General features: G+C 41.6%; 1 long non-coding RNA gene across 3 annotated transcripts in view; it reads left to right on the plus strand.

Moving 5' to 3' along the window:
• Positions 1-14727, plus strand: part of LOC133222061 (uncharacterized) — a 97920-nt gene that overhangs the window by 60131 nt on the left and 23062 nt on the right. For all 3 annotated transcript variants that reach the window (XR_009728170.1, XR_009728169.1, XR_009728171.1), the window contains exons 2-3: positions 8561-8660; positions 9901-10020. This is a non-coding gene — a long non-coding RNA (uncharacterized LOC133222061). The remainder of the gene's footprint in view (positions 1-8560; positions 8661-9900; positions 10021-14727) is intronic.

Consider the following 14727-nt stretch of genomic DNA (forward strand, 5'->3'; position numbering starts at 1 on the left):
TTTCTGTCTCCCCTTCCATCTCTGCAGGACCTAATCATTGAATAATAGCTGTCCTTGCTTTCTGATTCTGCAGGAATACAGACATATATTTCAATATAATTTTGCTGACAGAGCAAAGCTGGCCCCTCACAGCTCAGCTCCAGATGTCAGCCCTGTTCTTGGCATGCCTGCTGCACAAGACAGTCTTCACTTACCACTTCATCTCTGAAGATCCCCTTCATGTGAAAGACATCTGCTTAATCAGCAGCAAAGTTTTGGCCGTGTTTTGACGTGAGAAAACTCCTTTGTTTTCTGTAGAAGGTTCATGCAATTCCCAATGGTCTCCAACTGCTGATGACAAAAATATGACAAAAAAAACTTTCCCACTTCTCTACAGATATAAGTCAGAACCTGTCTCTCCAAATGAGGGAGAAGGCAAAGACAGAGCAGGCCCTGAACAGCTTCAACTTAAGGAGTAGATCTGCACTTTCATTAACTACCTGAACAATAAATGTTTTTAAATATCTAGAGTACTATCATTTTTGTCTTCGAAGCTTTGGAGAACAATCTTGCTTTGTAATGACATGGAGAAAATAACTAAAGTGAAAGGATGCTTTTTTACAGAAACTTACAGTAAGGTGTAACTAAAAATACATTTAACCTGAGCTAAAAAGTCAGAATAGCATATCCCAGGGTCTGCCTAATCATTGAGAATGGAAGAATAAAGCATTCTTGCTATATCAAAAGGAAAGCCTTGTACAGTAGGTCCTTCATTTTGGTCCATTTTGGGAAATGTATTCAGTAGTGACAATGAAAGGGCACACACTGCTCCAGCTGATGAAAAGCAGGCCTAGATGGTTCAGATTAACATTCTAGTGCGACCAGAGAGGCTCAGCATGTCTGAGTAATTTACTGCAAATTGGCAGATGGCTGTAGTAAAAGGATTACAATGAATCAACGTAGATGGCAAATGTAACAAAGCAATAGTAAGTAAAAATAATATTGCTTTTCTCATTCCTAATAAAAAAAAAGTGAACACCAAGGGCTTCAAAGCATATTGAATGACAGCAGCTTTTGATGCCAGCTAAGAGCTCACCCAAAGCTTCTCTTCACTTTCTCATATCCTGTCCTGACCTCCCAGTGCCTCTGTCCCCGCTGCTTGCACTTCTGCTGGTTGCCTGGACATTTCTGCCCGCTGAGTTGCTCTGACAGCAGCTTGGCTGCTGCAGAGTTACCATTGCAGGCAGAATCACCCCAACATCCTTTGTTCTTTACATCATACGAAAAAGCCGCCGTAAATGGAATATGTCAAGCTTTCAGCCATTCCAGTGTCCAGGATTCCAAGTGTGTAGCAGTTATGCTTAGGGACTATTCATTAATAAATATTTGCTCTGGCACCTCTTATTTTGTCCTTTCAGTGTTTGGTCCCATTTAACTACTTCTACGAAGCAGTGGAAGAGCCAACTCCAGATGCATCTGAGATGGACTGGATTAAGTTTTAATGAGATGATCTCGTGGGCTGGCAAAAGAAGGCGGAACAGAAATCATATTTTCCTGTGCTTGCCCTGCAGGATGCCCAGCCTTGGAGGTGTGAGAACTAGCTGACAGTGGTGAGAGAGCATAGGTGTCATTTCCCTCTCCTCTTCCACAGCCTCATGGTGATCACATTCAGTTCCTGAAGCTCTTAGTGTTTGATCACACTTCCAGCTGCAAGAATTTCAGAGGGCATATCTTCATTGTTTGGGAGGATAAGGTTAGTAGTTACAAATGAAATGTGAATGGATGTTGATGACTACTTTTTTTGGGCTGCTGATTCTGAATAATTCATTCTGTACGGCATCTTGATTGACACGGGAGGTGCAGCTGACAGCCGGTGATGAAAAAGTTTAGAGCTGCTTTCTCACTCAGTGGAGTTTGGTACAGAGATACGCTCTAGAGTTTCACACCACTGCATGCACCTATGTCATATGGTGTTAATAACATGTCCTGGATCCCACCGGACTGTGGTGTTAATGTTGTCTGATCTTCCTAATTAGCTTGACAGAGAGGTCAAAACCCTGTAAGAAATCTTGTGCCAGGGTAGTTGCACTGTTATTGTACTGTTGTATTTATCACATGCTAGGAATTCCTAAGTGAAGTGTTAGATGTGGTCTCACTCAAGGAAAAACTGGAAAGTAAATTTGGGATTCATTTGAGAAGACCTTGTTTGATAAAGGTTACAAAAATTGCTTACTTTCAGTCAGATTTTCCACTGTTTTCATTCTGCCTGTATGAATTGAAGAAAAATTGAAGTATCTTCCAACAGAGTAAAATTTAATCTGGGATAATGCAATTATAAAGGTGTCACATTCATAAAAAAGATAATAATATCTATTTAGTATAGATGGTGGTTTGTGAGTAATCTGCTATCATGTTGCTTTGCTCCAGCTTTACACTTTGTGGGAGCTATGGCTTCTTGCCAGAAAGTGGGAAAAATCAAGTCTTATGTGTATTAAAATGCATTTAGAATTTCAGCTGGTGATACTCATATGTAACTGCAATATAAAATTCTGCTACAGGAAGCCAGCTAGTTACAGCTAAAAGGAAAAGTTGGCATGATGCCATTTAGGTTTACAGCCATTTCCATTGATTTAATATTTCAGAAGTGAGTGTGTGCTTTCTGAATAGGGAGAGCAGCACCTCAGGGAGTCACTAATCTCTCTCCACTTTTCTAAGAAAAAGAAGGCCAGTGCAGGACAGAGGTTTGTGAAGAGCAGGAGGTTTGCTTGGCTCCACAAACTGAATTTCCCATGAAAACCCAGAACTGGCAGAAAGCCTGCCAAAGGACAGGTCTAATGGGCACATCGATTACTTGGTTGTGCTAATTACTGTTTAGTTCAAATAATTACTCAAGCAAGGCCGCAGTTACATAACACAAATGTCCACAATGCATCCAGATTTACTAAAGTATGAAAATAACATCTGGGATCTGAAACCCAGAAAAACAGATTAGCTCAGAGTTAAGGTTTCTCTTGTAGCCCAGTTTGTTGTGATACAAAGCTTTAATCTAAGCAGAGTTTTTCAAAACTTACTGCATTTTGTTTTCAATTGAAAAACATTTTGTAGGACTCTGAACCAGAAGGCTGCTTCTCCATAGTGCCAGGGTATGCCCTGCATAGGTTAGATTCTCATGTCAGCTGTACATGCAGAATTTCACCTCACCACTTGGGAGCCATTAAGAGCCAGTAAGGTGGTGCCTAGGATAAATCTCCACAAGAGATTACTATCGATCCTTCTGTTCCTGAAGTCAATCCTGCAGACTCCCGTCTTAGCAATGCATACAGCTGGGCAGTGGGTTGAAGGGTGACTTCAAGTGAAGGTTTAATCTCAAGGAATACAAGTTTTCCTACTGAGCATTGCGCAAGGCAGAGTAGCTTGTTTGTCACATTCATTATATATACAGTGCAACACATTGCTTACTTGTGAAGTCATGTATGTCACAGATGTGTATGAAGTAAATAGTGAGGTTGAATAAGCAGTTGTACTTTGCTCTTGCTTGATAAACCTCAGCAATAAGTCTGTTGGCTCTTTTGCTTTACTGGTTATTTGGCCTTTTGGTTTCAGACTTAGATTTCATTCATAAGGAGATCGCTCCATTTGTGTTTCTGTATTCTAACTGCAGCATGGGAGGATGAGCCCACACAGTTCGTCTTCTGTTCCAAGCACTTTGGTCATTTCAAACTGCTACCGCAGATAAATTAAATCATATTTTTCAGAGCAAGCTAAAGCATTAGAAGAATGTGGCATGGGATCAAATAGATCACTTTTTGCTGCTGAACTCTGTTGGTTCCCTCATTCTCGCTATCTCAGACTAATTATAGAGCATTTTCAGTCGTAAGAGTCTAGAGTCTATTCAAACATGTTCTTATGTATTTCTCCATCATAAATTTCTGTAATATTCCTGAACTGTCTGCATTGCAGTTGCTTTAGCTCAGAGGACAGTAAACAGGTATGTTAGACACAGCACTTTTCCTTAGTTAATAATTGTATTTTAGTGTGTATTTCAATTATGAGATGCAGGAAGACTTAGTTCCAGAAAAGGTAGCTAGCTGGTGAGGTGCTGTATGAAGTTGAACAGAAAAATGGTCACCAGCCCAAAAGTGTCACTGTCTTTCTGCCGCTGTCCTCTCAGAACTTGTCAAAGGACTTTTTCTCCCCACTCAGTTGAACATATATTTCATTTCTTGTGTTATGTTTCTCACCTACTTACAGGGTACTTAAGTACTTGGTACTGATTAATTGATATCTGATTCACAGACCAGAACAGTCTGATCAAAAGATCAGTCACCTAAAGGAGATCTCTTGATTCCTGTTTCACTTTCAAAAGGCATTGTGTCATCTTTTGTTGACAGTGTTAGAAACTGCATTGGCACATTTTTGCCATCAGTGACTTTGTGTAGATACCTCCCCCTTCAGATTTTACTCGCAATTATTGCCTCATATGACTGTTTTCACTTTAATTCTGTATAAGCAACAGAGTTTTAAATTATCTTCATAGTGTCTGTAGCCTTTATATTAATCTTTTCTCATACCTGCTAGATTTTTTAAATTTTTAAATTTTCTGATTTACCTGAAAATAGTTTCTATTTAAATACATAGGTTTAATGCATTTATTTTTAATAGTGGGTGTTTTTTTTCTTATTTAGAGATAAGCTTTTTTTTCACATAATTATATCAGTCTGTCATAACACTATCATCATAATGTATCTCTAACCATGAATCTTAATCAAATGCAATTATAAAATGACTGGTTGGGGATAAATTGCTACTAGTGTAACAGGAATTATTAAAACAGTGAGCTCTAGAAAGAGGGAGTGTGAATTGAGTTACTAGTTAGGTGCCTAAGCATCCAAAGCCATATGATTTTATTTCAGACACTGTGTTGTCCTGAGGAGCAAGGGTCAGCTTGCACTTGCTTTACTCATATGTAGCAAAAATGGATTCTTTACTACAATAGAGTGATGAATAACATAAAACTGGTTACGCTCTCTTACCTATTTACAACTCAGTAATGAAGCAGCTTTGAACAGCATCTACAGCCCTTCTGTACAACACTTCTTATCTCCTCAAAAGCATACTGTACCCATATTGGTGTGATATTATGGTGGGAGTAGTCCCTCTCTGCCAGAGAAAGAAAAGTTGGTACTCAGTTGGGCAGTTATGGATTTCATGCCTCCAACACATCACAAATCTCTGAATTCTGCTGATTATTCCAAGATTCAATAAAGGAAAACTTTCCCAAAGGAAGTGTATAAGACAGTGTAGAAGAAGTGAGGCTACCAGGTGAAGTTCGTGCTGTGCTTTCCCGGGCAGCATCTGCTTTTGTTCTGGTTTTCCCCACTGAGCTTTCTGCTGAAGATGCTGGCTAGCTTTTCTCCTGCTCTCTCAGCTGTGGGGCTGCCCAGCTCTTGCTGCAGCACTGTGTGTGGGGTTTCTGCCTGATAGGACATGCTACAGCTGAACAGCTGCTGTGGGGTCCACACGTAAAGTCACACTCCAGCAGACAGCCTCCAAGAGGGGTGCCAAATGCTTACGGTGACTTCTGGAAAATAGTTAAATGTAAGTGAACAGCAGTGCTATTTGGGAAGCATTTCAAGCCCTGCAGCTCTCCCATGGGCCATCTCACGCAATTGAAAACCCAGCATATTTCTGGATTCTCTTCAGGATAAACTTTTCCTTTTATTGGGAACTTTTCCTGAAGGCACCTGGAATGTTCTCTCTGTCCCTTTTCTCCATTCCTTTTTTAGTTTCCTTAGTTCTCACTCCACTGCTTTCCCCCCTGCAACTGGAAGCTATTTTCTCGTGGCTACAGGGAGACTGTGACTGGGATCACAGCTGCTGTGTTGCTGGGGTCCCCTAGCCAAGCCTGGACTGTATCAGCCTGTCAGGCCAGGCTGGCTCCAGCTGACCGATAGGGCAGGCAGTTGCTGAGAGCAGCAGCATTTCAGTGGCAACAACTCATCCAAAACCAGTTCTTGGATGAGAGGGAGAAGATAACTGCAGGCTGGTAGGGAATTATGTTTGCCAGCTGGCTGGGGGAGCGGGACTGCTAGAGTTAGCTGTATCTCCAGCTATCGGCAGGAAGGAAGGTAACAGAATAGAGCGAAGCCCAAGCCAAAAAGGTAATCCTTGCTGCGGTAATTTAGCAGTTCAGGGGAGCTACCCTGTATGAGGGTAGTTGGAAGATGGTAAATTTGCAGTGGATGTATTGGGAAGCTCAAAGTTTCCAGTAAAATCTGGGATTGCTGACGAAGTCTTCAAAAAGACTGCTTGATCATAGCCTTGAAACTGGAAATGAATGACAAAGGTATGATGGGTTTGACTATTTCAGAAATTGCTTGCTTGTGTTTTTTTTTTCTCCTCACTTTTGGGGTGATTCCAGCTGATGGCATTTGCCAGCTGAACACTTGCACAGGCTCTGATAGCCCTGCCAGCACAGGGGTGGTTCTAGCAGAGGGGAGTCTAAAGCACTACAGGCCTTGGTACCTGTGGTATACAACCAAACTCTGTGTTTGTTCAGATTTAAATTTCTTATCTCAGGTACCTGTAGGACAGAGCCCTTCTTGAGCTCTGCATTTCCACAGAGTTATACTGTTACCAGTGCTAGTTCAGGTATGTCTCTGTGACCACACATTATAGCCCAGGTACAACAGTAATTGGAGCTGAGCCACTAGGTTTGTGTATTTATGTAGGTGTATATATATATGTATATATGCATAGGGGTTATTATGGTATGAGCAGAGGGTAATTAGTGGTGACTCAGCACAGGGAAAAAAAAACTAACTAACCTGGCTGTCAAAAGTTCATCGTACACTGAAATGAATGGCAACTGCTGTAGTGCCACTTTGTGGTGAAAATGAGAAACAGATGCGCATAAACTTCTTTACACTTAAAACAGTTGCTGAAACAAGAAGCTGAGATTCTGACTTGTGATATAACTGTGCGCAGCTTGGGCACCCTGGTGCTCCTAATCTCTGAGCCCAGTGACCCCCCCCTGCCCCTGATGTCAAGTCTGCATTGAGAAGGTGCCATTACTATGAAGTGAGAGTAGAAGGATGCCATGGAGCACTGTGCTGAGAAAGGTGCCATCAGATTGTCCATTATACTGCCTTATTTCTAGGTTTTAAACTAGAAAGTGAGTCTTGTGCATTTCCTAAGAGGATCAAATTGCCTCATTTCCTCTAAGTATAAATGTTGCATTACTGGTGGGCTGTGCTCTCATCTGTGCAGCAGAGTGGGATCTAGCTGGGCCACCAAGCCATTTCAGGTGGCTTCTAAAACAATAAAAGGGGGAACTGCTTGTTCTCATGGCATTACTCTGCTTTCAGTGGTTTGTTTTCCAGTCATGTGAAATCTGTCTTTCAGATTAGATACCATATACATTGGTCATTGTTTTGTTTTCATTCTCCAGAAGCATTCAAATGTTGTTTTGAATGGGTAGATTCAGGGCACCAGTAAGCAAAGTTCAGTGCACTGCCCTGTTTTCACACTCATACCTTGGGAGAAAACTGGGTCTTCTTTGAGCCTGCTAAAACATAGGTGATACAGAAAATGATCAGATAGATACCTTATAGTCTGATGGCCAAAGAGAAGTGGCCTAAATCAAGTCTTGATTGCTGGCAAATCTGGAAAAAAGTGCCCGAGATTAATTGTCAAAGGACAGCAACCAGCCGTAGCTGCTGAGGCTGTTCAAAGTGAACATTGTAGTTTACTTCTTGCCAGAGGCTATAGGAAAATCCAGAGATGCTGCTTTCCCATATTGGTCTTTGCGAGTATCAAATACTGACCTCATCTCAATGACTCTTAAGGTCTAGTCATCAACTACATATCATGTTAGATATGCAGGTACAAAAACATACATTGAGGGGGGTGTTGGGAGAACGCATGGGGCAATAGCACACATTAGAGAAAAAGCAGGAGGCTGTTAGCTGGATGTTGTTGTAATTTAATTTTGTATTGTCACAAAGAAACGTCTTATCTTTAAGAATTACCCAACAGTTCTACTGTGTAGTAGTGACTAATTGGATCTTGGTCCTATAGCCTATAATTGAGTGGGCAGAAGAGTACAGCCGCCATAGTCCATACAGAAGTATGCTCAATCTTTAACTTTGTCAAATGTGCACAAACACATAAGCTGCTGGAAAATTCTCATTCTTTCTTGTTTTTCTGAATCCTACATCAAGAGAGTCGTGTACAATTAGCTGACAGACTTCAGTGAAAGATTTCGGTTTTTGGTTTTTGCTACATCATACTCTCAGCAAGGCCTGACCTACTATGAAATGCAGAGTTTCACTGAAGATGATATTAAAATATATATTTGTATTACAAATGATATTTTGTTGCTGAGACTAAGATTTTCTCATATACACTTATAATCTTAATGCAAAAAATACCCATGACCCAATAGATTGTGGATGTGTATCTTTATAAACCACTTGCAAGGTTTTTTTGAAGTCAGATTGTCACCATAATGCTTGGAATTGAGATAGGTATTTTTAAGAATTCCATTTTGCTGCTGATTTAATCTCATGTGCTTTTATAGTGCTTCCTTGTGACTGAAATCCAAGGATCAGGAGTTAGTGTCCTCACCGAAGTCCCACAGCAGAACTGAACTTCAGGAAAGCAAGTCCTGGGCACACGAGGTAATGGTGGATTCCTGACATAGTTCCATTGAGCTGTCCCAGAGGATGAACAAGCTACAATAAAGTGAAACATTTCTTCCCTAGTTAACATGCCAGGCAACTGTGCTTTGATCAGGTCTTGAGAAACACATCAGTAGCTTAATTTCAAATAAGAAATCAGAAATGTTCCAGGCTGAGTTAATTCTTACTCCTGAGTTATTATTTTAAAATATGATAATAAACAACCTTCTGTTTCAACATTTTTTGCTATGTCACAGAGCCAAAATACCCCCAGATTTGTATCTTCCTTAAGGTTCATGAACATCTGATGTCTTGGGTAGCTATGAAGAAAATAAATGCATTGTGTCCATATTGCAAAATCTAACCTTCATTCCAAGGTCTTTTTTTGCAAGTATGTTTTCCAAAAGTTTATATGTGCAAATGCTTATGGCACCAGGATTGGTTTATTTTCACAAGCCTCCACAAAAATATGGCAACAAAGGTAAAAACTTTGGACAGAATGCAGAATGATTGGAAACAGTCCTTCTGATTGGATAAGGCTGGACTTTATTTCAGTCTCTTCAGCCTCTCACAGTTATGTTTCCATCCCTGCAAGCAGTATTCATCTGCACAGGCGATTGAGACAGACAGTTATTCATTTACAGAGGGAAAGTTAAAAGGCAGGCAGGAAACAGCTGAGTGGACACCTGGGGTCCCTTATGGAGAAACAGCAAGTTGCATGGTTAAACTCTTTGTATGTGTGAGGTTCTTGTTTTGTTGTGTGTTTGTTTTGGTGGGGTTATTTACACTAAAGCTTTGTAGACAAATTTCCTTGATGTAATATTTAGTTGTTGCTTAAAAATACAATAATATTTTAGAGTCCTAAAAATCTCAAGGCTATCTTTAATTGCTATGCTTTGCCAAACAAATTTAGTGTAAAAATGGCAGTGATTAGTGCAGACAGGATCCCTCCAAGTTACACAGACAGTCTCAAAAGCAGGGCCTGCCATGGTACGGTCAGCATGGTGTATCCGACACAATACGGGCAGCCTTCCAAGAATGGGCAGAGCACTTCACCAGGCACTGGTGAAGCTCTGCCACCATGGTCTTGTTTTCACACAACTGTGCCGTTCTCCACCTTTGTCTTTCAACACTCTTTTCAAGTCACTACACCTCCTGGTGTGGGCAAGTGATGGCTGGGGAGAAAAATTAGATGTTAATGGCATGTTCATGTGGGTTGCTGTGCAGCTGCCCTATACAGCCATGCCAGAGGCACATGAAGGAAACGCTGGTCTGGCACCAGGGCAAGGACTGATAGAAAAAAGAGCCTGGAAGTAAGATTTAGCTGAGTAAGTGAAAAGAAAGAGCCAAATTTTAACAGGTACATTCATAAGCAACAAATGCATTACCTAAGGTCCTGAAGTATGATATGTAGAGAGTTTAAGTCCTGTTGTAGTCTTTACGTGTCCTTAGAGAGGGTCCCTGGCCTAGCAGAGGCAATTACGTGCCTCAACATTTACTGTGCCTGATACTGAAATGGAACCTAAAAGCCCACACCCAATACCAAGCAGGGAAACGAATTAAAGGCTAATAATGTTTATACCAACCCTGTTCTATACGTGGGCTGTACAGGAACGCTGGCCTGTAAGAACTGGCTGTGGTTTCACAGCTATTTAAGTCACAATCACAAGATGAAATCAGTGCTGTAGCTACAGCTGCAGAAATTCCAGAAATTCTTGCTCCAGGTTGCCTGCAATGCAAATCAGGGTGTGAGCCCAGGAGAACCAGTGCTAATACTGATCCCTCTCTCTGCTTTTTTCCAAAATGAGTGTTTGCTTTTCTTTAAACAAAATGTGCTATACCCTGAATTTATCAGAAAAGACCAGGTAATTGGATGATATAAACTGGCATAGATCCATGGATGTCAGTGAGCATTTAATTCATGTGGTAATTTCTGCATTGCTTGGCAGGAGGAACTGCTGCTTTGTGATGGGCAGTAGGGCATGTGGATACTAAAGCATATGCAGTACCGTTACTCGATGATTAAATTCCAATATTGTATTTAACAAGTTAGTGTTGTCTTAATCATTGAACCCACTCTGCTGGCATTCACCCTTAATGACTGTCTGAATGCATGTTACCTACCTGGAATCGAAATGGTTCTGTTTTTCAAAGGTACCATTGTTTGTACCTTTCCAGAACTCTGACAAAATGTATTTGACAGTAAACTCTACAGTTAGAGCCTTGTCACAGTGCTTTTAGATCCCCAGATGTTTTGCTTATTTTCAATTTCAACACATACACTGTCTTTTAATCAAGGAAAAAAACAGATTTTTTTTCAACTGTCATCTCTTTATCACTAGCTCTTGGTGAATGACTAGAGAATTTATGTGACACAGATGCAGCCCTCAGCTCCAGTGATGAGATTATATATAGTAGTGCAAAAACTACACCCTGGCTGCAAATGCCCAGCTGCTGTTACAGTCACGTGCCATTTTTCTGAAGAAGTCTGTAATACAAACTGCTGTTGGATTTCTAGCACATCGCTGGGCTTCTCAACATTTCTGAAGTCAAAAATAAGTTGGAGAGCTCTGTCTAGTGGCAATTTCAATAACTACATCAGAAGGTCATTACTTTTAACAGAATTCAGCCCATATGTGTTGAATTAATTGAGTTTAAAAATAGCTGGTTGGCTTGCTTTTGCACATGGCAAAGGCTTTAAGTACTTTGGGAGAGACACTGGATAAACATGTGAAGCCATATTCTGCCATGCATCCTCTGCTAGTTCTTCTAAGAGATTTGCTGCCTTTACTTAATTTTCACCAGAAGCAACAAAAATCCCTGATGCTTTTCCACTCCTTTAGTTGTAAGGTGTAAGGCCTTGCACTTTCCTTCCTCCCCCTCCCCTCCCCCCCCCATCTCCCCCAAGGTATTTGGTGCTTGATGTTCAAAAATCATCTCATGTTCACAAGCCTGTTGTACTGTGCTGGAACCCTTGCAGGACGAGATGTCATTCTGGTTTAGGTTTTGTTCAAGTTCCATGGTACTTCTCTGCATAGTTCTTAACAAAACCACATAAATGGGTAAATTATTCTGGACCCTGCCAAAAACTGGAGGTGGGAAACTCCCCGTTCTGGGCTATCTGTGCGCTCACCTGATGTGAGTATAAGTAATACTTATGAAAGTATACTTATAAAAGTATAGGTATTTTTTAGTGATCTTTAAATACCATTACTCTGTTCTCTGTATACCAGAAGGTCAAGAGTTGAGGTCGTTCCAGTGTTGGGATGGAAGGTAATGCCCAGCAGATGGGAGTGCTCCTCTGCATTTGCCTGCAGCTCCTCTGCATCTTTACCTGCTTCTCCTACCCTAGCAGCAGGCTCAGAGTGACTGGCACCAAGGGGATGTGGAGTGTGATGGGGAAAGGGCTGCCTCCAGCTGCTTTTGGATATTGGGGGCAAAGAAAAACCCCAGTTACAAACAGGACATTGATATGCCCCTCTTTGTAGAAGGATCCTAGCTAAGAGTACATATGTTCAAAGGTTGTGGCTAAAGACTAGATTGTTACTGGGCTGTTTATTTTATACAGTGAGTAAACTGCGAATCTAATGATGTGCATTCTTCAGGACAGCCCTTTGAATAGCTCCCTACAGTATGAAGATGATTCTAAAACACTGTAAAAATTCTAAATCACATCTCCAAAATTTCAGAAATATTTTTTTCCTGAAATATCGAAAAGATTTATGAAAACATTCTTCAAAGAATTTCATTTAACCTCATGATTTTGGTGCTTTATGATGTATGGAATAGGAACAAAACCACACAAATTGCCTGGTGGCTATTCTGTTAACAGTTTGGGTTTCCTATCTCAAAGGATGCATCTGTAAATTCAGAACAGGCTAATGAGACACATCCATAGATACCACTGCTTGTCATCAGTGCTAAATCACTGTTCTGTTTAAGACCATGGGTCCTGTGGGAAAAAAATAAAAGGCTAAGTGCAAGCTAGTCCAGGTGAACCTTTGCAGAGGCATTTGAAGCTGCCAGAGACTAAGATCATGCCAGTGACAACATTCTATGGTAAGAAAAGCAAAAATTCTTTTTCTGTAGCATCCTTGTGGAATATTCTCGGGTTTTCTGTAGTGTGCAAAGTCACCCTTTCTACAGTGTTCATTTAGATTGTGCCTCTGTCTCAATTTCAATAGATTCAGAGTGTGTCTCAATTTTCAGAGTGGTGATGATGGCTTGACTTCGCAAGCGAAGATTTGGGAAGGGCTTTAACCATGCTTACTGCAAGCACAATGACCAAGGGCATGTGGGATATGCAAATCTAGGAAAAGGTGCTGAGGCAATCAGGAAGTGTCCGACCATGACTGTCAATTTCTGAGCTAACTCGAGCTACCCATGCGCTGGTCCACCCACATGTAACACTGGATCTTGCAGCTTCCCGTGCACCCTGTCACCTACCGTTTTGACCCTCGCCTGTCCATACTGAAAAGTGAGAGTAAGCCCTTCCAGCCTGCGCAGTGGATTTTTTAGGTGAAGTGCAGCTTGCGCAGAACTGGGCCACCCTTTAAACCTGAGGTTTGACTGGCACGGCCTAGTTAGCTAGGACGCTGACAGCAAAGTCCACAGGTCGTAGGTTTTATAAGAGTGTCCTCTTTGATGGAAGACCATACAAGGCTAGACGAGCTCCATCAGCCTGGGTTTGAAGATAGGAGTTTTCCTTCTCCGATGAGGAAGGCCTGACTTTGCTAATGAAGATTCGGGAAGACCTTTAGCCATGCATTCTGAACAAGACTGTCATCTCCTGGGTCAATCACAAGCGACCCATGATGCAATAGCACAACAAGCATCTAGGTGGGTTCTTAGAGGCGTTCAGTCATAAGCCCGCAGATGGTAGCCTCGCGCCAGTGGCTCTTCAGCCAAGCGCACGCACCAGGGATCTGAACCTCAAGTTCCTCTTGGACTGAGCAGGATTACTATTGCAACAACACATCATCAGTAGGGTAAAACTAACCTGTCTCATGACAGTCTAAACCCAGCTCACATTCCCTATAAGTGGGTGAACAATCCAATGCTTGGTGAATTCTGCTTCACAATGATAGGAAGAGCTGACATCGAAGGATCAAAAAAGCGACATTGCTAAGAACACTTGCCCGCCACAAGCCAGTTATCCCTATGGTAACTTTTCTGACACCTCGTGCTTAAAACCCAAAAAGCCTGTAATGAAACACTTTGAGCCCTGCAAGCTTTAGATGAAAGATATTTTCATTAATAAGTTTTTACATACAAGTTTGGAAAACAATCATTTTTCTTTGAAAAGATCGTATCTATTAATAAGTTAAATGTAGGAAATGATTTTTTATTAATGGATGAAGCTTATAAAAGGTGGAAGCAAGTATAGGCAGCCTGGAAAGAATACAGGGATGTTGTCCTGGAAGCTAGGGTCCAGGTTAGGAAAGCTAATGCCCATTTAGAATTAAACTTGGCTAGGGATGTTAAGGATAACAGGAAGGGATTCTATAGGTACGTAGCAAGTACAAGACAGGCTAGGGAGAACGTAGGCCCCCTCAGGAAGCTCTCAGGTGAACTAGCTACACAGGATTTGGAGAAGGCTGAGGTTCTGAATGACTTCTTTGCCTCAGTATTCACTAGCAGAGGCTCAGACTGCACCACCCAACTCTTGGAAGGCAGATGCAGGGACTGTGAGAATGAAGACCTTGGGCCCACTATAGGAGAGGATCTGGTCCAAGACCATCTTAAAAACCTGAACGTACACAAGCCCATGGGACCCAATGAAATCCATCCACGGGTCCTGAAGGAGTTGATGAATGAAGTTTCTAAGCCACTGGCCATCATATTTGAAAAATCATGGCAGTCAGGTGAAGTTCCCAATGACTGGAAAAAGGGAAATATAACCCCCATCTTCAAGAAGGGGAAAATGGATGACCCGGGGAATTACAGACCAGTCAGTCTCACCTCTGTGCCTGGCAAAATCTTGGAGCAGATTCTCCTGGAAGGCATGCTAAGGCACATGAAAAACAACAAGGTGCTTGGTGACAGCCAGCATGGCCTCACTAAGGGG

The sequence above is a fragment of the Neopsephotus bourkii genome, unplaced genomic scaffold (genome assembly GCF_033783945.1).
Source record: "Neopsephotus bourkii isolate Nb327-2 ecotype Australia unplaced genomic scaffold, CSIRO-AGI_Nbou_v1 NB_1574, whole genome shotgun sequence".
Classification (NCBI taxonomy): Eukaryota; Metazoa; Chordata; class Aves; order Psittaciformes; family Psittacidae; genus Neopsephotus; species Neopsephotus bourkii.